At 38.1% G+C, this 26322-nt stretch overlaps 1 protein-coding gene across 5 annotated transcripts in view; it reads right to left on the bottom strand.

Annotated features, from left to right (window-relative positions):
* Positions 1–23420, bottom strand: part of LOC120306099 (T-cell surface glycoprotein CD4-like) — a 40256-nt gene extending 16836 nt beyond the window's left edge. For 3 of the 5 annotated variants that reach the window (XM_039338753.1, XM_039338755.1, XM_039338756.1), the window contains exon 1: positions 23225–23419. The gene's annotated coding sequence lies outside the window, so the exon portion shown is untranslated. Of the gene's footprint in view, positions 1–18705; positions 18723–23224 lie in introns of those variants that run through there. The other 2 variants (XM_039338750.1, XM_039338752.1) reach the window with 2 other exon arrangements.
* Between the last annotated feature and the right edge of the window lie 2902 nt (positions 23421–26322).

The raw sequence follows: 26322 nt of genomic DNA, 5'->3' as shown, positions 1-26322 counted from the left end.
TCCAATTTGATGCGGGAGAAAACCCGAATAACCAAAGACATATATATATATATATATATATATATATATATATATATATATATATGTGTGTGTGTGTGTGTGTGTGTGTGTGTGTGTGTGTGTGTGTGTGTGTGTATACGTACATACATACATACATACATACATACATACATACATAGAAGCAAAAGGTTATTTCTCAAAATATTGACCAGATTCTGTAGGTCATCCTACAATCCCCACATGATATCTGCTAGAAACTGTCTTCCCTAAAAAATATCTTTGGCAGAGATTCCACAGCCTAAAGCAGTGGTTCTCAACCTGTGGGTCGGGACCCCATTTGGGGTCGAACGACCATTTCACGGGGGTCGCCAAACAAGGCTGTCCGCCATTTTTTCCCCCTTTTCTTTGGCCACGCCCTTGGCACCTGGTGATGTATAAGTGGTTGGGGGTCACAACAACATGGGGAACTATATTATGGGGTCGCGGCATTAGAAAGGTTGAGAACCACTGGCCTAAAGTGATGATCAAGTCCCTGATAAGCTGGTGCTACTAAGCCATCCCCGGTTATTGTTTATACTCCCTGTCTCTTAAGCAAAGTGGCAAAAAGTGATAAAAAGTGCCCAGAGTCCTGGGAGTATGTTGCATAACTGCCAGCTTTGTGTTGTTATCTGCTGCCATTCTTGGGGTTTTTGTCATGTAGAAGGAACCATGATTGTTAACTTTCTTAATATTTATTCAGTACATTCCTTTTTGACATTTCACATTGGCTTGAGCTTTGAATAGATTCTTTGAATCAATAGGCTGCCAAGATAGGCCTCCTTTCTGCTTGTGGAGGACTGAGGGAGAAACAATAAGCATACTATAATAATGCTGCAAAAATACAGGTGACCACTAGATGACAGCCAAGAGATATGGAAAATGTTTAATTCTCTTCCTTATCTGAAAGATTTGCCAGACAGCTCAGAGAGTCCTATTTATGACTCAGACACCATACATTTTCTTAATGGAACATGTGAGTGGGTAGCCTACAACCTTAAGTCCAGAATGCCGAACTTTCTCTAAGTTTGTGATAGATCATGATTTTTACATGACAGGGCTTATGCAAACAGACTAGTTTAATTTATATTTCATTCACTTAAATTAAATGTCATACTTATTCATGAACCACCATTAAAGCCTGGGGCTCCCACCAAATTCTCCAAGCTATGCCAGCAAATCTGGAGAATGACATAGTGGATAACCAGTTGGAAGAGGTCAATCTACACTCTAATACAAAAAAAAAAAAAAGAGGAGACTTAACAGAGCGTGCAAACTATTATACAATATCCTTAATTTCACATGCTAGTAAAATAATGCTTAGCATCATCAAACACAGATTAAAGCCCTACACGGGAAAAAGAGATGCCAGATGTTCAAGCTGGCTTTAGAAAAGGCCGAGGAACACATTAATGCTAATGCATGCTAGATAATTGGGAAAGCCAAAGAATATAAAAAACAAGTCATTATGTGTTTCATTGATTATAGAAAGGCCTTTGATTGTGTCAATCATGTCAAGTTCTAGAATATGCTCAGAAAAATGGCAATCCCAGAACATCTGATTGTCCTTCTGAAAAACTTATGAACTCAGTGAAATAGACAAAAAACAGGTTGGGAAAGGAGTGTTACAGGGCTGTACATTTTCTGATTTTAATTCAAGCTATATGCTGAATATATTTTAAGGGAAGCTGGATTAGAAGGAGATGAGCATATTTTAAAATCAGAGGAGGAAACATCAATACCTTGTGCTATGCTGATGATACTACCAATAGCTGCAAATGCAAAGGATCTGCAAACCCTAGTACTAAAACTAAAAAAGCAGAGTGAAATAATGGGACTGAAATTAAATGTAACAAAGAAAAAACTAATGACTATGTGTGGAACAAATCAATCTTAAAACTGATAATGAAAATATCGAAGTGGTGAAGATCTTCTGCCTTTTTAGGATCAACTATCAACAGTAAGCAGTCAGAAAATACATCTCACTCGGCAGAGCAGCCATGAAGGCCCTGGAAAAGATATTCAAATGCCATGAGGTATTTATGCCGGCAGAGAAGAGAATTGGGCAAGCCATGGTATTTCCTATGACACTTTATAGAAGTGAAAGTTGGGCTTTAAACAAGCAGGATAGGAAGAATAATGGTTTCTTTGAATTTTGCTGTTGGAAAAGCGTCCTCAGGGTACTATGGACAGTTAAGAAAGCAAACCAATGGCTCATTAGGAGCAAGACGGATGGACTCAGTTACAGTTGCAATGAGGGCACTATTGGAAGACCCGAAAGGCCAAGTTATGGATAGATTGTCATGGAGAAAAATCTGTCTATGGGGTAGCTGGGAGTCAAAAACAAGTTGATTGCTCATAATCAGTCAATCAATAAACAAATGGGGGGGGGAGAGAAAAAGACTAACTAAAAAAGAAAAAAAAGTCTAAACAATGTCTGTTAATATCAATATAAAATAAACCTTCAATTTCCAATTAAATATAGATCATAAAGATAACGGTTTATTTTATACTTCCTTGCTTTCAAAGGATAAGCCATTCAGAATCCTTTGGAGCTTGATAGCCTCTAAATCAGTGTTTCTCAACCTTGACAATTTTAAGGCATGTGGACTTCAACTCCCAGAATTCCACAGCCAGCAATTGCTGGCTGTGGAATTCTGGGAGTTGAAGTCCACATGCCTTAAAATTGTCAAGGTTGAGAAACACTGCTCTAAATCAAATAAATAAATAAATATTGCTATGAATCTTACCATTTCTGGAACATATGGAATTTTCAAAAGTAGATAAGAGTGTGTATCAGTGTCTTGTGTCTGAAAAAGTATCACTGACCCCTAATCTGAGGTAGGGCAAAATGCTGTATCAGATAGGACCCTGTCCTTTGTCGAATCAGCCTATGAACATATTCCTACTATTGCATCTTCATAGCATGAGCCAGCCATTGTCAAAGTTATATAAAGCCTTTCATCATTACTGTTGTTATTTCATTATGGTGATTGAATGACTCTAGAATTAAAGTTATTAGTGGAGTAACTTCTGACTATATATCCATCAAACCTGGTGCTATGTACCTTAAATGTCTGCAGCTTTCTCAGATCTCCAGCAGAGCTCTTTCCCATAATACATAACCTATTTCTTTCACCTGGAGAATATAGAAATTAAACCTATGTGCTTCTTTGGTTCCTTTTGAAAGAAAATAATACAGTAGGGATTAAAAGCCACGGTGGTGCAGAGGTTAGAATGCTCTGCCCTTAGCAGGAGTTCAATCCCACCAAGCTCAAGGTGAATTTAGTCTTCCATCCTTCCGAGGTCAGTAAAATGAGGACCCAGATTGTTGGGGGCAATATGATGACTCTGTAAACCGCTTAAAGAGTGCTGTAAAGCACTATGAAGCAGTATATAAATCTAAGTGCTATTGCTATTTTATAATAAATACACTATATATTTTATAATAAAAGCTCTGGTTATAATACTGAGAGATGTACTGCTGGCAAATGTCCTGAATAGTTAAATATAGAATGTAACAGTGCAGTAGATAGATAGTAATAGGAAAATAATATAGGCCATCCCCAAAGTAAACAAAGATGAAACTTGCTGAACTGCTGAGTATCAAGACAACAGTGAGATTTAAAAAATGCAAATTTGTTAAATATATCTTTCCAATCCTGTAATATCAGAAGTAGAGACTTTGCTCCTTAAAGACTTTTTATGTGAAGCAGAAAAAAATAAATTTATGACTTATGGATTTGATGATTAGAAAACATAGATTACAGAAAAGAGTGATGTAACAAAGAGGTAAGAGGTAAGTTTATATTTACAACTGATGTAAAGAAAATGGAAAACTACTTCATGTTTTATTTTTCTTTTCTTCTTTCTTTTCTTTTATATTAATTTATGTTTGTTTTTATATCTATCCAGTGGTGGGATTCAGCTGGTTTGCACCACTTCGCAGAACCGGTAGCTAATTTTTTGTGGCCCAGGCCCAGAATGGACTTCTGGAAGCGACATCCACACAGAGAACCAGTTGTTCACATATCTGAATCCCATCACTGTATCTATCTATCTATCTATCTATCTATCTATCTATCTATCTATTCATCCATCCATCATCCATCCATCCATCCATCCATCCATCCATCCATCCATCCATCTATCTATCTATCTATCTATCTATCTATCTATCTATCTATCTATGAAGTAGAGTCTTCTCCAGACAAGGAGAAGACTCAGGACCATCTACACACACTCCAGACAGCAGGTCCTCACAAGGAGACCATCAGGTTTAGAGTTGTGGGAGCCAAGGGACCACAATCTTGCCCAAGCCACAGTCAACATCTTCAAAAGGAAACTCAGTTCATATACTTCCTTTCTTAATCACTTCTGGAAATTGTTAACTTTTTTTTTTTTTGCATATTAAGATCCTTCAGACAATTTTGAAATTAAGTATAAGAAATCTCTATGTGGAGAAATGCTGTTGGTTAGGGGGGAAAGAACCGTGATAAGATGGAATTTTGAAGGTTGGATACTAGAGGGAACTAGAAAGAATTAGAGATTGCAATTAAAGAAGAGAACCATAAATATTGTTTAGGAATCTAAACAAAGGGACTAATGATAATTAAATGATTGTTCAGCATTGTAGCTGAATCAGAAAAATTGGAGCCATATTTGAGTAAGTTTCAGAGAAACTGGAACAGGTTTGTAGCATGGCAACAATCAGAGACGTAGAAGCAGAGGAGAAATGGAGGGAATTGGATATAGCCAGCCTTGGAAAAATAAGAAAGGTTGGGGAGTTAAGAGCACTGTTCAAACACGTAAAGAGAATTTCCATTGAAGAAGTCATTTCCTGTTCTACCTCATCCAAGAATGTAGGACACAGAATAATAGTCTTAAATTATAGCAGCAATTTTTATATTGATACAATGGGAACAACAATTTATATTGAATTCCTCCTCTAAACAAAGAAGGCAAACATGACCTATAAAATCCCAAGGATATAATTGCCTTTGTATTTGGTGAGGTGGAAAATATAATGTAGAGTTCCTATAAAATCATTGTTTGTTTAGAAGAGTTGAATAAAAATTACCTTGTTGTGGGGTATGTGTGTGTGCATTTCTTCTTCCTCCTTTTCCCTCCTCCTTAGCCTTATGGCTGCCTTACCCCCACTCTTCCTCTTTTTGGTACCTGTGATTTTATTGTAAAACTTAACATACATGATAAACATGATCAAGGATGCTCGGCTGACAAGGCCTAGGTCCTTTTCTTGTAGATTTCCCCTTTTCCACATTGCTTTTTATGACAAGATGAGAATGGACTCTCTCCGCCATTCCCATTATGCTAATCTCAAATGATTAAATAATCAGAATGAATTCAGAACCAGTACAAATGAGAGCTGATATGCTCTCAAAAAAACATCTAATACTTTCAGTTTTACCTAAAACCAATTACAGGAGGCTCACTTTTGTGGGCCAGATAACAATGCAGGGATACAGTTAACCTTTTCTTTTGTGTTCTTTTTTCAATTTAAACCCTGTCCCCACCACTACTCACAAGCTATTATTGCTCTTGTGTTCTCCAGCAGAGTCTCCTAGGAAGAAAAGCACAATAATCCTTTCTCTAAGAACTCAGCTTGAACTGAATAGTTCTCAAAAAAAATCAACAACTTGCCTTATGCTTTAATTGCAGTTATAGACTAACTACAAAGATCAGCTTCGATAGAGTCTACATTTCTAGTCCCTAAGGCCGAAAGCTTGGAATCTGAGTTCTTTCTTCTATCCTTTTGCTGTGATGGACCACTAGCAACTCATTGACAACAACTGTACTGTCTAGCATAAAGATATTTTTTGATCTTAGGATATTTGTTTTCCTACTGTGCTAATCCAACTGTTACACAACTCTGTGCTTGTATCTTTGTAATATGGTTGGGAAGCAAGAAATATACAATGATTGTCATAGCATTTAAAAAGAAATTGGAATAGAAGTTTTCTTGTGGATGGTGCTTTAACGAGTACATTTAGCAATAGCAATAGCACTTAGACAAGTTAGACTTATATATCACTTCACAGTGCTTTACAGCCCTCTGTAAGCAGTTTGTCAGTATATTTCCCGCAACAATCTGGGTCCTCAATTTACGGACCTTGGAGGGATGGAAGGCTGAATCAACCTTGATCCAGTGAGACTCAAACTGTCGAACTAATGGTAGTTAGCAATCAGCAGAATTAGCCTGCAATACTGCATTCTAACCACTGTGCCACCATGGCTCTTAGCTCTGCATAACAATTGGGAATGGACATTAACATCTGGGAATTCTTGACCTCTGACCGTTTAGCCTAGAGGCTAAAGACGCAGCATGGCCTTCTCCAATTCGAAGAGACACTTGCGCGGCAGGCTGAGGCAAAGAGGCAGTCCCGGAACCAGCGAAATCTGGGGGCTGGAGAGGGGACAGATTGTATCTGCCCTCAATTTGGAAGGGACTGCCATTCTAGAATTGGCCTTTTTAGCCACACCAGATGCTGCCTTAGGACCTCTTCCCAGAGCACAATGCCATAGTCTCTCGAGATTGAAGGATGCCAGTGATGATCTGCATAAATATTTGTTGAATTTAAACTTAATATCATTTTATCTCTGCATTTTGGTTTGATTTTATAAACCTCTGCAGCATTAAATGTGGTTGGCTTATGGCCATATTGTTTTAAATATTTATGTTTATTTTGAACAAATAGAAAGTGTATTAATCATTTTAATGATACTTGTACAAAACCTGGTATATAAATAGGATGGATTTCCTAAGATCAACATATGATTGTTTCATAAAAAGTCATTGTATAGCCAGATCAGTGGGCTGTCTTTCCAAAGAAAATATATATGAGGTGGTAAATGCTATTCTGTGTTCAATTAGCTGCATATCTATTCATATAGTATTGAATTATAACACGCCTCAATAACTAAAATGTGCACAAGGCTGGTCATGCTAGTGCAGTGATGGTGAACCTTTTAGAGACTGAGTGTCCCCAAACTGTCCCCACCCCCACCCTGCCCAACCCCACTCTGCCCCAGCCCCTGCCCCCCCACCCCCATGCCCCCCCAGCCACCCACTGCTTCCATGGCCCGCTGCAGATCACCCAGGCAGCCCAGCAGTGCCAGGGCAGCCATGCCCTCCATCCGCACCCCACAGCATCATCTGCGTGCGATGGGGCACGAGGGTGGGATCTTGTCCCCACTGCCTGGCCGCCATGTCCTTGGCTGCGCTGCTCCATGCAGGCCATGCTTGGGGGCGAATCTCCTCCGTGGGGGCTGCTGGTGAGGAGGGGGCCACAGGGGGAGGCGGGGCTGGGGCAACAATGCACGTGCCCTCAGAGAGGGCTCTGAGTGCCGCCTCTGGCATGTGTGCCATATGTTTGCCACCACTGTGCTAGTGAATGAACTGTAATTGACAAACTCTGAAAGTTCTCTTCCACCCCACCCAAGCTATCTAGATCTGAATTCATAGCTTTTCTGCATACATTATTTGCTAGATTTCTAGCTAACAAGGTGCAGGTAAGACCAACTTGTTAACTAATCAGCTGAAAAAAGTTGATTTTATGGTCTTCAAGAGTAACTTTAGATGCACCAAACTTTTCATGGCAAATGGACACTTTGTGCAATTTTCTACACTTAAACTTAAAGTCACTTTTTAATTATCTCTAATGTTAGCATAAACTAATAATGGCTGCAGAGTTGAGTTGTGGCAAAAGGAACAATGTCTTCTGTGAAAATGTTTGAGACTATTAGTTAAGCATAATTTCTACATTACTGTTTTTCTTTCTCTGCCTTCCAAACTTAATTCGTTTTCATTGTTTATCTTCTCGTATAACAATTGCATTTTACGAATGTTGTGAGCTGCAAAACAGTGCAAAATTAATGATTGAATAAGATGGCAAAACTACACAGAAGAACTATACAAGAATGAGCTTAACATCCCAGATAACCACAATGAGATGGTCATTGACCTCGAACCAGACATCCTAGAATGTGAAGTGAAATGGGCCTTAGAAAATCTGAGCAACAACAAAGCTAGTGGAGGTGACAGTATTCCAGCTGAGCTATTCAAAATCTTAAAAGACGATGCAGTAAAAGTGCTACACTCAATTTGCCAGCAAATTTGGAAAACTCAACAGTGGCCACAGGATTGGAAAAGGTCAGTTTACATTCCAATTCCAAAGAAAGGCAATGCCAAAGAATGTTCAAACTATCGCACCATTGCACTCATTTCACATGCTAGTAAAGTTATGCTTAAAATCCTACAAGCTAGACTCCAGCAGTATGTGGATCGAGAACTACCAGAAGTACAGGCAGGATTTCGAAGAGGCAGAGGAACTAGAGATCAAATTGCCAACATACGCTGGATCATGGAGAAAGCTAGGGAGTTCCAGAAAAACATCTACTTCTGCTTCATTGACTATGCAAAAGCCTTTGATTGTGTGGATCACAACAAATTGTGGCAAGTTCTTAAAGAGATGGGAGTACCAGACCATCTCATTTGTCTCTTGAGAAACCTATATGCGGGTCAAGAAGCAACAGTGAGAACTGGACACGGAACCACTGATTGGTTCAAAATTGGAAAAGGAGTCCGGCAAGGCTGTATACTGTCGCCCTGCCTATTTAACTTATATGCAGAGCACATCATGAGAAAGGCAGGGCTAGATGAATCAAAAGTTGGAATTAAGATTGCCGGGAGAAATATCAACAACCTAAGATATGCAGATGATACCACTCTAATGGCAGAAAGTGAAGAGGAACTAAAGAGCCTCTTGATGGGGTGAAGAAGGAGAGTGCAAAAGTTGGCTTGAAACTCAACATTAAGAAAACCAAAATCATGGCATCCGGCCCTCTCAATTCCTGGCAAATAGATGGGGAAGAAATGGAGGTAGTGACAGATTTTATTTTTCTGGGCTCCAAGATCACCTCAGATGGGGACTGCAGCCAAGAAATTAAAAGACGCTTGCTCCTGGGGAGGAAAGCTATGGCAAATCTAGACAGCATACTAAAAAGCAGAGACATCACCCTGCCAACAAAAGTGCGTATAGTCCAGGCCATGGTTTTCCCAGTTGCAATGTATGGCTGTGAAAGTTGGACCATAAGAAAGGCTGAGCGCAAAAGAATTGAGGCCTTTGAACTATGGTGCTGGAGAAGACTCCTGCGAGTCCCTTGGACTGCAAGGCGTTCAAACCGGTCGGTCCTAGAAGAGATCAATCCCGACTGCTCTTTAGAAGGCCAGATCCTGAAGTTGAAACTCAAGTACTTTGGCCACCTAATGAGAAGGAAGGATTCACTGGAGACGAGCCTAATGCTGGGAAAGATTGAGGGCAATAGAAGAAGGGGACGACAGAGAATGAGATGGCTGGATGGAGTCACTGAAGCAGTAGGTGTGAATTTAAATGGACTCCAGAAGATGGTAGAGGACAGGAAGACCTGGAGGAATGTTGTCCATGGGGTGGCGATGGGTCGGACATGACTTCGCAATTAACAACAACAACAAATACTTTTTAAAACACCCACAGGAAATAGGAGTCTTTAAAAAAACTAACTGTATGGGCAAAAAGGTTGTTTGTGTGTGAAAGAAGCTGCATCTGTACAGATTTTATAAAGATTAGGTGATGATCAATGGTGCAATTTAATGAATGAGTAGGAAATTATAGTGAGAATTTTACAGTAATAGTGAAACTTATTTTTGATGTACTATGTATTTCCATATATGATAAACATCATCTAGAATTCTTAAATGTAGAACTGAAATATGTTTTGATATCTAAATAAAAAATGGTTAAATTTTCTGCTAGGAGAGTTAAAACTGACCCTGTTGCTCCAGGTAAACAAAATAAATTCTATCTGAAACATGCTAAGCTATCACATCTTAAACAGCCTTTTGTCCAATATGCGGGTTTGCCATATAGACCTCATTTTCAAAGAGACAGGGTTAAAACATATCCGTACATTTGCAGCACCTGAGGGCAGAATTCTACTATCTCTTGACATGAACACAAAACAGTAAATCAGATAATAGCAAATTTTCCATAAATGAGGATAAGGCACAGAGCCTGTTCAATCTCATTTGATTCTTTCTATTACTCTAGAGTTAAGGCCTAAGCAATCCAGAAATGGCATACTGTTCCCAAGATTCTGGATTGCTTCTCCTCTTACAAGCCAAAATTGTAAATAAAATTTTGTTTGATATACAGGTAGTCCTCAACTTGCAACCTTTCATTTAGTGACCATTCAATGATATAACAGCACTGAAAAAATGACTTATGACCATTTTTCACACGACCGTTGCAGCATCCACATGGTGACATGATCAAAATTCAGATGCTTGGCAACTGTCTCACATTTATGACGGTTGCAGTGTCCTGGGGTCATGTGGAAACTGTTATGTACTGGGTTTGATTGAGAGCAGGTGCAATGAGCTGCACCAGAACAATCAGCAGACCAGGTGATCTGCCTGGGGAGACTTGCTGTTTGCAAGGAATGACTAAGCATGCAATTTGAGTGGGAAAGGCTGTTGCAATGATTGGCTAACAACACTCCAGGGAGATTGTATAAAAGAGGGTGGAACCATTTTGTTGTTGTTCTGTTTTACTTGAATAAAGACTTATCTGTGCATGATTCTGACTATTCAATGCTTACCAATGCGAAGAACAGAACATTGGCGATGAGGGTGGGATCATGCTGCTGCAAAAGTCAAGCACTAACTCACCACAGAAAACCTTGAAGTCTCTGCAATGGTCCAAAGAAGGACTTGCCCATGAAGCAGCTCCTGACTCGGGCACCATGCCCATGGGACATTGCTCAGAAGCAGCTTCTACAGCTGTTCCTACCACGTGTTTTGCTCCTATGGAACAGCGGGATTCTGACCTGGGTCAACTGTTCCCACTGGCTGTTTACACCGATCAGGGGGATTCCACCCCACAGTGGAATGCCAGGTTGAGCTGACCGGAACAGGCAAGCCTGCACGATCCGGGGTCGCCCGTGGCAAACAGGTCACAAAGTCCTGGTCTGCTGAGCCTGGCAGGTGAGCTTGCAGACTGGGTGCTTGCAGCAGCTTTGAGATGATCGGAGAGGGTCAGAGGCCCACCAAAGTTCTTATGGGACTACGTGAGGTTTCTGTCAATGTGAGCTGGACTGGCCTTGTATTTCCCTAGGAATCAGAACACACTATTCCTTGTACTATAATGTTGAATTGGAAAAAACACAATTCAGGTTCTATAATGTTGTATTGTCTGAATGCTTCATACTATATTGTTGTGTCTGTGCATGTAGACCTATGATGTTGTCCATATTGTTATACTGTATTGGGAGGCAAAGACCTATAATGTTGTGTGTTTTGCTGTATTGTGTATGGAAATGTTGTAATGTTATACAATAACTAGTATGTATTCCTGAACCAAGAGGGGAGGGGTGTTATGTACTGGGTTTGATTGAGAGCAGGTGCAGGGAGCTGCACCAGAACAATCAGCAGACCATGTGGTCTGCCCGGGGAGACTTGCTGTTTGCAAGGAATGACTAAGCATGCAATTTGAGCGGGAAAGGCCGTTGCAATGATTAGGGAGATTGTATAAAAGGGGGTGGAACCATTTTGTTGTTATTCTGTTTTACTTGAATAAAAACTTTTCTGTGCATGATTCTGACTATTCAATGCCTACCAACGCGAAAAACAGAACAGAAACCATGTTCACTTTATAGCTGTGTTACTAACATAACTGCAGTATTTCACTTCACACAACTGTGGCAAGAAAACTCACAAAATGGGACAAAAGTCTCTTAACTGTCTCACTTAGCAACAGAAATTTTGGGCTCACTTGTGGTCGTAAGTCAAGGGCTATCTGTATGTATTTAGTATTTTAAAAAACAAGCCACTTTCAGATTTAGAGGAAATGCTAAATAAACTATTTCTGATTTGTTTAATTACTTGTGTTAAGAGAGGGGCCTAAGAAGAAGTGAGTGGGCAGTCTGCAGCTTTTCACAATGAGTTTCGCCAGAATCCTAGTTTATTTTTCTATTCAAAGGCATTGAATCTTGATTGTATCAGGATTCAGATAGAAGCAGCTACAGAAAATACACATGCAGGAGTAATGTCACATGCTGTATATGAAACAAGAAAAACAACATAGGTGGTTCAAAGAGAAGCATAAAAGAAGCTTTGTCAGATAAAATCAATACTACTGAATAACCAAGAAAAGATAGTTGATCAACAGAGACAAAGACAATCCACTTTTAGTGCATTTTTAAGTAACCCATAGAGGCATGCATCTTTGTGAGTTAAAGAATCAGGAAACCTGAACATGTTCATTCAATTCCTTACTGTCTTTTAGAAGAGTTAGAGAATGCCTGGTCCTTCTTCCTACTGTATAGAAGGATTGTAGAACAAGGAGTAAAGAATGCATACATTTGCAGTCTCTGTGGAAGTAAATGATTGAGAAATGTGTATTTGCAGTCTCACTGTCTAGAAAAGCCACGAGGATAAAGTGAGATAGAGAAAGACAATTGAAGATTCTTTCGGCAGGGCTGTCCGATTAGACCTTTCCAACACTTCCAGTGGGTCAACTGTGGAACAACTTACCTCCTCTGACTGGGCCCAGATGGAATATTAAATGGCCTGCTAAACCTCATAAGCTAAAATTGGTATTCAAGACTATTGTGGAGGGGGGGGGAATCAGAAGGAACCTAATACCTAATAGCATCTTTTCTGATAGTCTATAAATTTTATTCAAACATATAAACTTTTGTGATCTTTAAAGTGGCTAGGCCTATATAGGATTTAAATTGGGGTGAAAGGGGGAGGGGAGGGGAAGAAGGCAGGTTGGTTATTCAGATGCAGGTTACATGTGAGACTGTTTACAAATACCTTTTCAGTTGACTATTGTAATGTACTAAAAAAAAAACACTTTCTTTGTTGAATCCTTTTGAAATTGCCTGAAATCTTTTGATATATGTGAATTCAACCATTTCCTGCTCAGTGGTGCTATGAAAGTTCTGTTTCCCTAAAGCTGTTATTTTGAGGTCTACCACAGAGTGTTCTGGGAGGTTAAAATGCCCTGATATCACTTTGTTCTTTTTTTGAGTCCTCATGCCAAACCTGTGTCCATCAGTCCTTGTGCAAAATGCGTTCCATTTGTTGATTTTGGAATACATCACATTAGAGAAACAGCATGTGAAGGCATGTACATGTACATTTGTTGGGACCTGTGATGGCTCCATTGATGAAGATATGGGGACAAAGTAAACATTTGCATTTGTTATAAGGTTTGGCTCTCAGGTTAGCATTTTTTTGTTTGTTTGTTTCTTGTGAGAATTTGCTTAAGGTTGGATGGCTGTCAGTAGGCAAGTATGGACTAGCCACTCAGGGCCTAAAAAAGTGTGGTGCCATATGGGCTGTGGCTTGCTGATAATGCATTTGAGTGGCTTGTACTCTGAACTGTAGGTGACTACCATTCTGTTTATGTGGTATGTCTTTTAATAGGTCTTCCCTGAGAATTGATCTGGAACTATTGATTTATATATTGCTCTCATTGGGTGGGTAGTTCTGTTTTCCTGATTGCCTGGTTTAATCCCATCAATTGAGCATTTCTGTCAAGTGTGAATCAGAACAAATGCAGCATAAAGCCTGGGATAGACTTAATTCCTTGTTGGTTTGGTTTATCTCCTTAGTGAAATCATAGTTTGACCTCTAGTTTGACAGTCTGAAGCTTTGGAACAGTTTGCATTTGGTCTGACTCATTTGACCAGTTTGCCTCAGTGTGAACGCAGGCCACTGACTATTTCTTGAAGTCAGAAATGCATGACATCATCTTCTACTCATCCACAGCCCATTGGGAATGCAATCCGTGACTCCAGTTTGCCTGCTGCCCTTCCTTTCATCGTAGGCAATCCCTTGACTTGGTTCCTGGGGCAGGAGCACTCCATGCCTCCCATCACTGGTTGCTGCCCTACAATTTTGTTTCCCATGTTAATTAGGGAAACAGTGGAAAGCTAGATCCTTCCTTCCTTCCTTCCTCCCTTCCTCCTTTCCTCCCTCCCTCCCTCCTTCCCTTCCTTCCTTCCTTCCTTCCTTCCTTCCTTTTACATTAATCAAGATTAAACTATGGATCTTCGTTCTGAATCATATAGCTCTATGTAACCTTGTATAGCTCTATGTAACCCTAACTAGAGAGCATGTATCAGTATGTTGGAATATCTGGCAGTTATTGGGTTAAATGCTGGTTTTGTTGATGGGTCACCAGGAGGAGTCTCTAAAGGGCATTGGGAGACTTCCTGGACACAAGCCAGATTGGAATGTCTTTGTCTGAAAGAAGCATGGGCCATCAGATGTCACCCGATGAGCCTGCGCTGTTATAAAGATGGTATGGAAGAGAGCATCATTCTTTTACCTATAGAAATGGACAAAAGATGTATTTTCCAGAACCACAGCATGAATGCAAGTAATCTTTCTGATTAAAATATATTTTTGTTATGAAATCATTTCTATTGAGTTATCTATCTGACTTGATTTAAAAGAAGGCGTTTTTAACTCAGAGTCAGAATAATCTTTCTTTCTTTTTTTAAATAAAGTGAAATTCACAAAAGTGTTGCCACATCTCCCCCTAGTCAAGTGACAGGAAAAAAATGATAAAACTGGGTTTTCTTTTCCTCTTTACTTTTATCAGCCCAGGAGGTATATAGAAGCAGGGGAATGCATCCATTAGGGCCTGTGGTTAATGTGATCCAGACAGAACCTTAGGTCATCATCTTGCTGAAAAAAGAAGAGGAGGTTGAAATCCAGAAAGAGACATCTTAAGTTGACTTCATTTCTAGCCAGTTTACACACAGGAATCAAGCAGCTCATGATTATAACAAAGAAAAGTTCACAGCATTGTAGTAGAAAAAAAAAGGGAAATTATTTGCACTTTCCAAGAGTGATTGTCCTGTTAAAAACACTCCAAGAACATAGCCCAGAACCATATAAGAAGTCATTAAAAAGAAAAAGAAAAATATCCAGGAATCAGCAGGTTTGCTATAGTAAAATCAGTGTCCATGATCCCACTGTCAGAAAAGTGCTGGTTGGTTTTGTTCTTCCTCCTAAGATACATTGGGGCAACTTGTAAGTTACAAATTAGGTAAAAAGTCCTTTGTATATATGTCAGAAAAAAGAACAAGAGCTTTTCTATTGAGATAGATGTATATTGGGGAAAACGAATTTCCTGTTACAGTGGACTAATTTCAAAGTTTATTTTTGGCTGATATTTTTTCTCAAAAAAAAAAAAAAAGATCACAAAACAGAAAATAAGCTTGAGTCCACATGTAGCTTTGTCAAGGAACAAGGAGACTGAGTTTTTATACTACCTTCAACCGTGGAAGCTCACTGACGTGTCTTATGATGGGATGAACTAAATTCTATGCAGGTAGTCCTCAATTTACAACATTCCATTTAGTGACCATTTGAGGTTACAATCGCATTGAAAAAAGTGACTTACGATTGTTTTTCACACTTATGACTGTTGCAGCATCCCCATGATCACGTAATTGAAATTTAGACACTTGGCAACTGACTCATATTTATAACAGTTGCAGTGTCCTGGGGTCATGTGATCACCTTTTGTGACCTTCTGACAAGTAAAGTCAATGGGAAATCCAGATTCACTTAACAACCATGTTACTAACTTTATAACTGCGGTGATCCACTTAACTGTTGCAAGAAAGGTTGCAAAATGGGGCAAAATTCACTTTACAACTGCTTCATTCCTTCTGGTGATTGTTTATGCATGTAATAAAACATTCAATAAATTAGTGAGGACAATCATTTTGGTTGACAAATTCTGGGCCATTTCAGTTCAACAACAACATTTAGACTATCTTAAATACAGTTAGATTTTGCTATTGAAATTTTTGCAATGTGTTCATGTTTTAATTTTGGGTTTAATATGCAAGATTTATTTTAAGCAGTTAACAGATGTGGGCAAAAGAAAATTAAGAATTTTTCTGTTGAAAAGGTGGAGATTGGGAGGTATGTATTTCCACTTATTGTGAATTTATCCCAAAATTTCTTCAAATAGTTGAAATTCTTTTTTCAGCCAAAGTTTTTTTGGGGGCAAAATACTCTGAACAACTGGGCAAGATCAGACTGTGTAAAGAGTGAATTCACTCAGCAACAGGTCACAGTCAAATCAAATTGAGCAGCTGAAAGTGAAAGACAAAGAATTGCCTCTGCGCGGAGGGACAGAGCAGAATGACATACATACATGACACTTAGAATTTGCTTCGGCAGGTCCTCACGGGCAGAAGCCCCACACTCAGTGCTCTTGTGGACCATTTAGCTTGGATGCCGCTGGCAACTGAAGAACAACTGGAGGCTTTGTGTGACTTGAGCAGAGGAGTCATAACATTTATGAACTGCTCTCTCATTCATAAGTCTAGGAATGTGACTTTTGGACATGCAGAGAAAGATTACTTATGGATGATTGTAATAAAATATGGTTATCCTCTATTGAAACCGCTGTGTAAAACTTTATATACATATACAAGAAGCTATCACAATATCCCACACAAACAATACTGTTGTTTTGCTTTTTTAAAATATTTTCCCTTTTCTATATTTTTTGGTTCTGTTTATTTAAATAAATAAAGGCAGAAAAACAAATTATAAACTAATCGGTAGGAGAGGGCAACACTTTCTCTACCAGCCCCCCCCCCTCTCCATTCTTATTAGTCTTGCTTATATAAGGGCTATTACTAATCTTTCTAATTCTAAATCCTGGTTCTCCTCTTGCCTTTAGGAGTATCTCCCCCCCCCCCCGTGTTCTTTCTTTAAAAGCAGAACTGTGATTCTAACTCATGGGTTGGAAGGCAGCATTGAAACAAGCACTTAAGTTTTATGGAGCAGTATTTCTCAACTTTTGCAACTTTAAGAAGTATGGACTTCAACTCCTGGAATTTCACAGCCAGCAGGGGCTGGGGCACCTTGGGAATTGAAATCTACACCTCTTAAAGTTGCCAAGGTTGAAAAACACTGCTTTAGACCACGGGAAAAGATCTGAGAATCACATCCTTTCATTTTCTACTTTGAAGGTACCAGAATCTGTTTTGTGCTAGGATGCGGCTTTGGGATCTGCTATTTTTCTGTGGAATGTGGAGTGATTACAGACATGGGGAAAGATCTCCCATTCAGTTGCACAGAACAGTTCTACAGTCGTGGCTTCAACTAATGTGCCCATTCAGCAACAAAATTAAACTGTTGTTCCATTTCTTAGTTTTGAAAGAGAAACATCTCATGATAAGCAAGAAAGTAAAATATTGGTCAGAGCTACTAGCTACTTCTCATTTATAGATAACTGTAATTACTATAGATTTTCAACCAGAAAAAGCCCATGTCGTTGGTAATGATCTCAGTTGAATTACATTATTGTGTTACCTTCAGATCATACCTCCATCTGCTCCTAACAATTCCCATTACAATGAGAGCATTGCAGAATTACGGTAGAACAAGAGAATGAGCTTCGATATAGATCAGACCTGAGCATTTTACGGCTGCTTTGGCTGTCCCTGTCCGGCCTGCATAAGATCAGTCAGAAATTAGAAACCAAATGTAAGTGAGTGTATGCCATGCACGCAATACAACTGCATTGTTTTTATTTTAGAGAAGACTTAGTTTTTTCAATGTGTGTGTGTGTGTGTGTGTGTGTGTCTATGCACCTTCCCAGCCCTATTAATTGCCCACCTCTGGCATAGACAAAAGTCAAAATATTCTTTAATAGAGATGCCACATTTTGGTATATTCAGTATTTCTGTTATATTTTCATGGCTGACATATATCTTTTAAAATTCTTGTAATCATCCAAGGTATGTTTGGAATTGTTATGGGGGGGGTTTCTTGCATATTTCCTCTTTAATAATTCAATACATTTTACTCCATTAACTTATTCAAAACAGGAAACTCTATTTCTCTTTGTGGTATGCTATCCTTTCATGTGGATTACTGGAAATGTCTTATTTATTCAAGCACTATCATTGGCTTTTCCCAGCTACTGAGTCTCTGCCCCATCTTTGAGTCAGCAGAAAGCTAGATGTTGCCTCCATTGCTAATCCAAAGATGATTTTTCATGAAGCAACTGGACTTTCTTGTTTCCTTTGAAGATGTTTGGCTTCTCATCCAAGAAGCTTCTTCAGCTCTGACTGGATGGTGGAGAATGGAAAGATTTATACTTCTCCATTGCTAACTTTTGACCTGCCCTTGTAGCCTCTATTCCTAGTCACTGTCAGGCTCCTGGCTTCCTTCCAAGAGGGCAATGGAGTTTATATACATTAAAGGTCATTTTTTAATAGTGTCAGAAAAAGCTGGGAGGAGGGGGAAATGATGGAAGAAGTAAGGGTGATTTTGCCCTGTCTCACAGCAACCAGAGATCAGATGAAGACAACATCATGAGGAACTTGCAAGAATAAAAGGTATCACCAGGACTGCAGTTAAGTGCGAGTGGGCATATGGTTTCTGTGTAGATTGGACTCTAGATGGCGAATCAGGTCAAACTGGTAAAACAGTAATTATGTCACGTCTATGTCTCTAAAACTGAGATGGATTTAAAAGCTTCCTGAAGCTGCAAATGTAATCCCTTAACAAACTCTCAATCCCGGCAAGATTGGTTCAACTGCTTATTCAGGCTCTCCACTCACCCTCTGTCTTGTTTGGTCTAAGCTCAACGAACCTTTAACTGTAGCAAGACACCCACTAAGCATTTCTTCTCTTTCCCCTGTTGGAAAAAAAAAGTGACCTCAAGGAGTGATCTCATATTCACATGGAATAGCCTGGGGCTTAAGGTAGAACCCTGTAGAATGCTATAATATTTTCTTATTGAACAAAGTCATTCGTGTAAGCATGAGGTCATGGCAAAGAGGGATCATTCACACATGACTCATAGTACTTCCACACTGCTATTTTCACTCCTCACACTCTCAGAAGCAAGGTGAAGTTAATGATCCATTATTGTTTGAATTCTGCTGATTTGAATGGCTGAGAACAAGGAACACAAATCATTGCCTGAAAACAAAACATTTAAAAAATCAGTCTTACTCCATATACAGTAATAAGGAAAGGAAAATAAAGAAAAACAGTTCAAGTGATGCTTTGCATTCTGGTTGGTCTGTAGTTGAAATAGATGTGACAGACAAAATTCTTGTCAGTTTCACCCCCCACACACACACACACCTTTCTTTCACTTAGCCTTCTGCAAAGCAATCAAAGCTAACAGTTCTCCTTCAGAAGCCAAAGCTCAGAAGCCGGAAAGAACAATAAGGCAAGAGCTTCCTCCAATAGGAAGCCACAGGATTATAAAGAACACAAAATGTAACTCTGCGTCAATTTCAACTACACTAAAAATGAATTGGAAATAAGTCTCAGTTCTTCAACACTACTGACATCATGGAAATAAGAAGCCTGGAGCTACTTTGAAATTGGCATAGGATCTTTGAGTGGAACTGCCTTCTTACAAATTCTTCAGAAGCATGCCATGATCAACAGTGTTGAACAAGATGAATTTCCAGAAGAATCAAAATAGCTTTACTGTACTGCCATCACTGTCTTGGCAAGGTCATCTTGTAGGGTTGCAAGGTAGTGTCAGTAACAAACAAAACCATGCCTAAACTCTACTTGAAATTTAATTTTCCACTTTCATTTCATCCAAGAATTTCTAAATCTGATAATATATCACCCAATTGACCACCTTGCCTAAAGAGAAGGTATTAGACACTAGTCATCATTATTCATCTATTCTAAATCCTTTTCCCCCCTCAAAAATATATGCAGGACAGGTCTTTATCACCTGTTTAAAAATGGTTGGGATCACTGCCATTAATTAATTAGCAGTGGAATAAACTGGCCATCCCTTTCCTACTAATCCACTATCGGCAAAAATCAAGTAATTATTAGTTCAAATTTAGTTGTCCACCTTTTGGGATTTATGAGTATTGGAGATTATTCAAAGAATCTGGTTCAATATATCTATCACCTACACAGACTAATTGCCAGACCTGGAAAGGATGCAATTAATTTTATTCTTGCATTTTAAAAATATGTCTCAGAATCCCGCTAAGCTCTACTAGAGCTTAGAAGGTTGAAGAATACTATACATACGATAATGCAACAAATTTCAAAAATTAATATTCCGATGAATCCAGATTTTTTTTTAATTAGGAGTTATGGATACACAATTAGAAAGGACTCATGAATGATTAGTTTTATACATGGTAATTGCAGCCAAGTTATCATATGCACGAAGATGGAAAAACATTCAAGGATCCACAATGGAGGAGTTAATTGTGAGGATGACAGAGCTTGCAGAAATGGCAAAATTGTTTGATTAGGGACAAAACAATAAGCACTTTTATAAAAGATTGGAAATTTTTATGGACTTTTTGCTAAAGATGGACAAAAATGAACTAGTAATCTCTAGATGTGCACATGAAAAAGGATAGAATATGGGAAGAAAGGAACTATATAATGCAATTCTAAAGAGGCAGAAACAGTAAAAGTTTGTTTGCAACTGCTGTACAAATAGTCTTAGGTTACGACATGTGTGAGTGGGGAGGGGAACTGGAAAGTGGTCCATAGGTCATTTGTGGGTAAGTGGGTGTTGCTGCAGGAGAAGAAAAAGTGGGAGGTGTGAGGGCTACAACTTTACAGACCAGTTTAAGTTCCCTTTATTCAGCACCGCCATAATTTTGAATGGTTGCTGAAGGAATAGATATGAACATAAGACTACCTATAAACAGAATCAGAAGCCGCTTGCTTAGATTTCTTTTTTCTTTTTCTTTCTTTATCTGTACAGCTTCTAGCACTTTTCTGGGGGGCTTTTATCATTTTCTACTTTCCTTCTATATTTGTCTGTTTGCCTTTTTATTGTATAAAAGCTTTCAATAATACACACAGACACATATTTAAAAAGGTCAAAAACTACTGAAAGGACACAATAATGGTGCAGAGAACACAGGTAGTCCTTGACTTATGATCACAATTGAGCCCAAAATTTCTGTTACTAAGTGAGACAGTAGTTAAGTGATTTCCCCCCCATTTTACGACCTTTCTTGCCACAGTTATTAAGTGAATCGCTGCAGTTAAGTTAGTAATACCATTTTTAAGTGAATCTGGCTTCCCCGTTGACTTTACTTGTCAGCAGGTCTCCAAAGGTGATCACATGACCCCAAGACAGTGGTGGGATTCAGCCAGTTCGCACCAGTTCAGCAGAACCGGTAGCTAATTTTTTGTTGCCCAGGCCCAGAACGGACTTCTGGAAGCGGCCTCCATGCAGAGAACCAGTTGATTTGAATCCCACTGCTGCCCCAAGACATACTGCAACCGTCATAAACGTGAGTCAGTTGCCAGGAATCTCAATTTTGATCATGTGACCATGGGGATGCTGCAACAGTCACACTTATGAAAAACGGTCATAAGTCATTTTTTTCTGTGTAACTTTGAGTGGTCACTAAACCAACTGTGGTAAGTCAAGGATTATCTGTACATAGTTTATAGGTCTCTTCTACTGCCATAGAATAATTTTGATAACCAGAAGTTACATTTTTCTCTATATGTATTCCAGTAATCTCCCAACTTATTCATTGCCCTCAATGGGCTGAGTGTAGGATCTTTCCTATATACACACTTAATCTTAGCAGGAAGAGATCTGATGGAAAAATCTATCCACCTGCCTAACAGAGAAAGTTAGCCCAGAACTGGACCCTATGAAACATTTGCAAATGTATCAGAGTAATGGGGGGGGGGGGCTGAGTCTCCTCATCCGGACTTGAATTGAATAATTCAGACCATTTAAGCAGTTTTTCTTCTGTAGGGTTTTTTAGTAGCAATTTTGAGTGATTTGGCCCAGATGAAACAAAGCTTTTGGTGACACTTGGATGATCTGCAACTGCTATTGGACAGGGACCCATTAAAAAAATAAATATCAAAATACAAATTTGAATTACTTTCAGCTTTAATATGCTTTTAGTAGTATTTATTTATAAAATTGGTAGGTGTTTTTAAGGGCAGTGGACTATCTTAATTTATATAAACAAGTCATCAATACCTATCTCTGCTGAAATACCATGTAGTTTGGGGGAAAGGAGTAGGAGAGGCACATTTCACCCTAAACTCTATGTTCCCGGCCTCCATTTGTTTATTGGAAGCTTATTCTTGCTTTTTAAAAAAGTGTCCAATTTATTTAGTTTTCCAGATGACTGCTTGAAGACAGGGCATGAGGATGGCAACTCCAACCATCTTGAACAGAAGATTGAAGAAGCAAAAATGGTCCTGTGAGTTGCCATTACCAACTCCACATAGTAATCTCTATTCTGAAAGCCATTTTGGAAAAGCTACTGTGCTCTGAGGGGAATGGTAAAAAAGCAGAGAAGGCTTAAGAGATGAAAAGGAAAACAAAAAGAAAAGAGAAAAAAGAGAAAAAAAGAGAAAGAGATCAGTAATATTTAAAAAAAGGCATACCAGGCAATGAATTGATGGAGAGCTAACTCTGAGAGGTAATACGGATATTCCTATTGATCTGGACAACTCCATAAGTATCTATCATCATGTCTTTTTTGGTTTCCAAACCTTCTGTTTCTTGTTTTGTGCCTCTTGGAAAGTAAATGTTAGGAAAGGGACATTTTATGCTTGACTCTGGGATGCTTTTATAAAGATAACGATGAAGAAGAAAAAATGCTTCTGATACATAAATAAGAAAATTCCAATTTCTCCCTCCTTCTGTTTCCGAGCACCACAGGAAAATGAATTATAGAAATAAGAATTAGATAATAGTCTGAATCAAGAAAGGTGAAAAATAGACCCCTGAATTTTAGTAAAAAGAGAGAAATCGTAATAAAAAATTAATACTAACATAGTTCAAGCAACTTTTATTACAAAGTTTTACCTACTTTTAAAAGAGAAAAAAATATTGATCTTTTATAAGCAAATAGGAGGCTGAAAACGGATTCATACTAGTTTGAAGATAAAGTTGAGCTGCAATAAATGTCATATTTAGCACGTCATATTTTTAGTGTATTTTTAAGATACGGGCTTTAAATAGTTGTTAGTAGGCCTAAGAAAAAATTGTTTGGGGTGGCAACTTAATCCTTTAAATACGTATTTTTAAAACAAAAATCAAGTAAATGAATTAGTGTATATTGCTAAAAAGTAAAATTGTGCCCTTACCTTGCTCTGTCTCTCTATTTCTTCTCTGTTCTTTCCTTTTGCATGAGTCTTTTGCAGATGTCAACTAACCTATAGACAACAAGAACTGAGGGAAGAAGCAGAGAAAACAAAACCGAACAAAGAAACCACCTTCCTCTTACAAGCAAAATAATGTATTCAAGGAGAGAACGTGACATTTCTTGGGGTTTTTTTCCCTCCTTACCTCACATAGATACATATCAATCACATTATTCCCTTTCAGAATAAGTAACTTAGAGAGAGAGAGAGAGAGAGAGAGAGAGAGAGAGAGAGAGAGAGAGAGAGAGAGAGAGAGAGAGAGAGAGAGAGAGAGAAAAGAAAAAAAGAAAAAAAGAAAGAAAGAAAGGCTGGCAGTAAGAAGAAAAAAAGGGAAATCAAACTAGGATTAATTTACACCAATATCTTTGTCGTACCTTTCTGAATCTTTTTATACATGCAAATCGTCCTTGCTTCTGCCATACCTGTACACCACTTCATTGTCTTTTATTCTTGAAAGCTTTCACTGCTCTCTTTTTGAGGATCTGATCAATTTCATCCAACCATGATTTTCTCAGTTTTCTTCCACTCCCAACCCATTCAGTCTTCCTTCATGTATTTATTTTGCAATTCGACCCTTGTTCCTATACTCCACATTGATCAAATAACTCAAATGAATTTCTTTCATACTCATTATCACTTTTGCATTCAACCCATATTCATTCAGCACTCATTCATTCTTGTTTTCTTTTATCACACACATTTTTCAATCCTGTTCCACTCCATTCACCTTAGAGTGAAACTTTGTCTCAGCATAGTCTTCACCACTGATCAAATTCTCATTTATGTCATTTGATGATACAACCACAGAAATAACCTATAATGGTGCAAATGATGCCAAATTACATAATTTGTGTAATGATATCATAAAAATCTACATTACTCTATCCCTTATTCAACAATAATGATGACCAGTGGTTAATGTCTTCTCTCTAGGAAAGGTGGTGACAGATGTTGTAAGTCCAGCAAAAGTTTCAGAGTTAAAAAACAAAAATGATTAAAAGGAATTAATTTAAAATAAGATATAAAAAGACAAATTATTGAAATGAAAAGGGATAAGATTAAAGGTTAAATAAGAAGTCTTGGTCTTTTGCACGTTTTGCAAGTTCTCAAATATTTTGTATTTATTTGAATAATAAAGCCTTTTTAAAAAAATAAAGTCCCATCTCTGCAGGGCTGCCATTATCCCTTTTTAAAAAGCAACTAAAGACATCTCCCTCTAAAGCAGCCATCTCCAGTCAATTTCTCATTTTGCTTCTCTCAGAACTTATTATAATTTGCCAGTTCCTTTGAAAAATTGATAACTGGATGGTCTCCCTCGATTCAAACAACAAGTGTAGGAATGAAGGGAGATCCACCTGAAGATTTAAAGGCATTGGTATGGAAACCTGCTTGGCACAAAAAGAAAACTAGAGTTATACTTAAAAAATGGGACTTTTTTCTTTCTTTCTTTCTTTTCTTTTCTTTTTTTTTTTTTTTGACTTATAATGGAAGAGCCTAAAATCTTACTTAATGGGCTAAGGAGATTTTAAAAGATATTAATTGATTTAATATTTAGGACTTAGATTTATAAGGAAAATGAAAATTAGCCATTAGAATATAGTTTTGATTTATAATATGGAAGTTGGATTGAGACAATAAAGGATACTTTATTACTAAGTGATGAGGTACCAGGATAAGAAATAGAATATATTTGTGAAATAAAGTAAGAATGTATTTAAGTAAACAATATGTGTATTTTAGATATGACAACTATTTTGTAATGAAATAAGAGAAATTTGGGTTACCCGAAATCTGAATATTATGAATATTAAAGGCTAAATTGGAATACTGTTATTGAAATTGGGTAAAATTTAAAAACAGGACACGGATATGTATAAGTCAAAATATATTGATAAATGCTTTAATTGATCGAGCTATAATTAGAAATGTATTAACTTGAATATGATATAATAATCAAGAGAAATAGAGAGGGAATTTTTGATGATGTGATCTGAGATATGTACGAAAGAGCTTGTTACTGGACTATTGATTGCCCAATCACCACGCTGCTTCCTAAATACTTGGATGTAAAATTGGAAAATTAATAAAACTTGTTTTTTAAAAAAAGAACTTATTATAATTTGATCTTCTAAGTTCCATAATCCTATCAATTTCAAGTTATGCATTCTATGTTAGAAGTTGAACTCAGTGTCACTGATCCTTCAGAAATTCATGACCTATTGAGCACAAGGGTGGGGGGGCAATAGGGTGTGGATAGAGAAGGATTCCCTCTGTGTCTTGTTCTTTGTCTATTATTTTGGCTGCTCTTTGTCATAGAGATTGGAAGGAGTTTGTTCCTAGATATACAAATAAAGGATATATTTATCTGTGACATTCTCTGGGCAGGATGTGGTTAGCTAGGTGCTGGGCTTTGCCTATCCCTATAATGCATTTCATGTAAATAAAACTCCTTTCTGTTATAGTGATGACAGCTTCACTAATCGTTGCTCAGGTCAAATGCTCACTTCCAGGCGTACATAGACTACTTCAACTGTAAACAGAAAACTTGCTGACTTGATTTTTCTCCTTGTTAGATTGAAAATTAATAATTTACAAAATCCTTCTCCCAGTTTTAATGCATAAAGCTGTCTCTTTGCCTAATTCTCCTAATTGTATAATTAGGAATAAAAAGGAAGAATGACAATGATGAAATTGCCCTGTTAAGTAACTACCTGTAATTACCATGGTAAAAGCCATTGATTCATCCTAGGGAAGAAGGACACCATCAAAACTTCAGAGTGCTTGAATTTACAGAAAGAAGCAGAAGCATGAATTGATTTCACCAACTAGCTTCATTACAGAAGATTTGGCAGGCAGAAAAAGCAAAAAAGAAGGAGAAGGAGGAAGAGGAAGAGGAGGAGGAGGAGACAGAAGAAGAAGAAGAAGAAGAAGAAGAAGAAGAAGAAGAAGAAGAAGAAGAAGAAGAAGAAGAAGAAGAAGAAGAAGAAGAAGAAGAAGAAGAAGAAGAAGAAGAAGAAGAAGAAGAAGAAGAAGCAAAACAC

The sequence above is a fragment of the Crotalus tigris genome, unplaced genomic scaffold, assembly GCF_016545835.1.
Source record: "Crotalus tigris isolate CLP2741 ecotype Arizona unplaced genomic scaffold, ASM1654583v1 scf7180000017716.2861928, whole genome shotgun sequence".
Taxonomy (NCBI): Eukaryota; Metazoa; Chordata; class Lepidosauria; order Squamata; family Viperidae; genus Crotalus; species Crotalus tigris.
The sequence above is the reverse complement of the archived record's forward strand: the minus strand, read 5'-3'. Positions and strand labels throughout refer to the sequence as shown.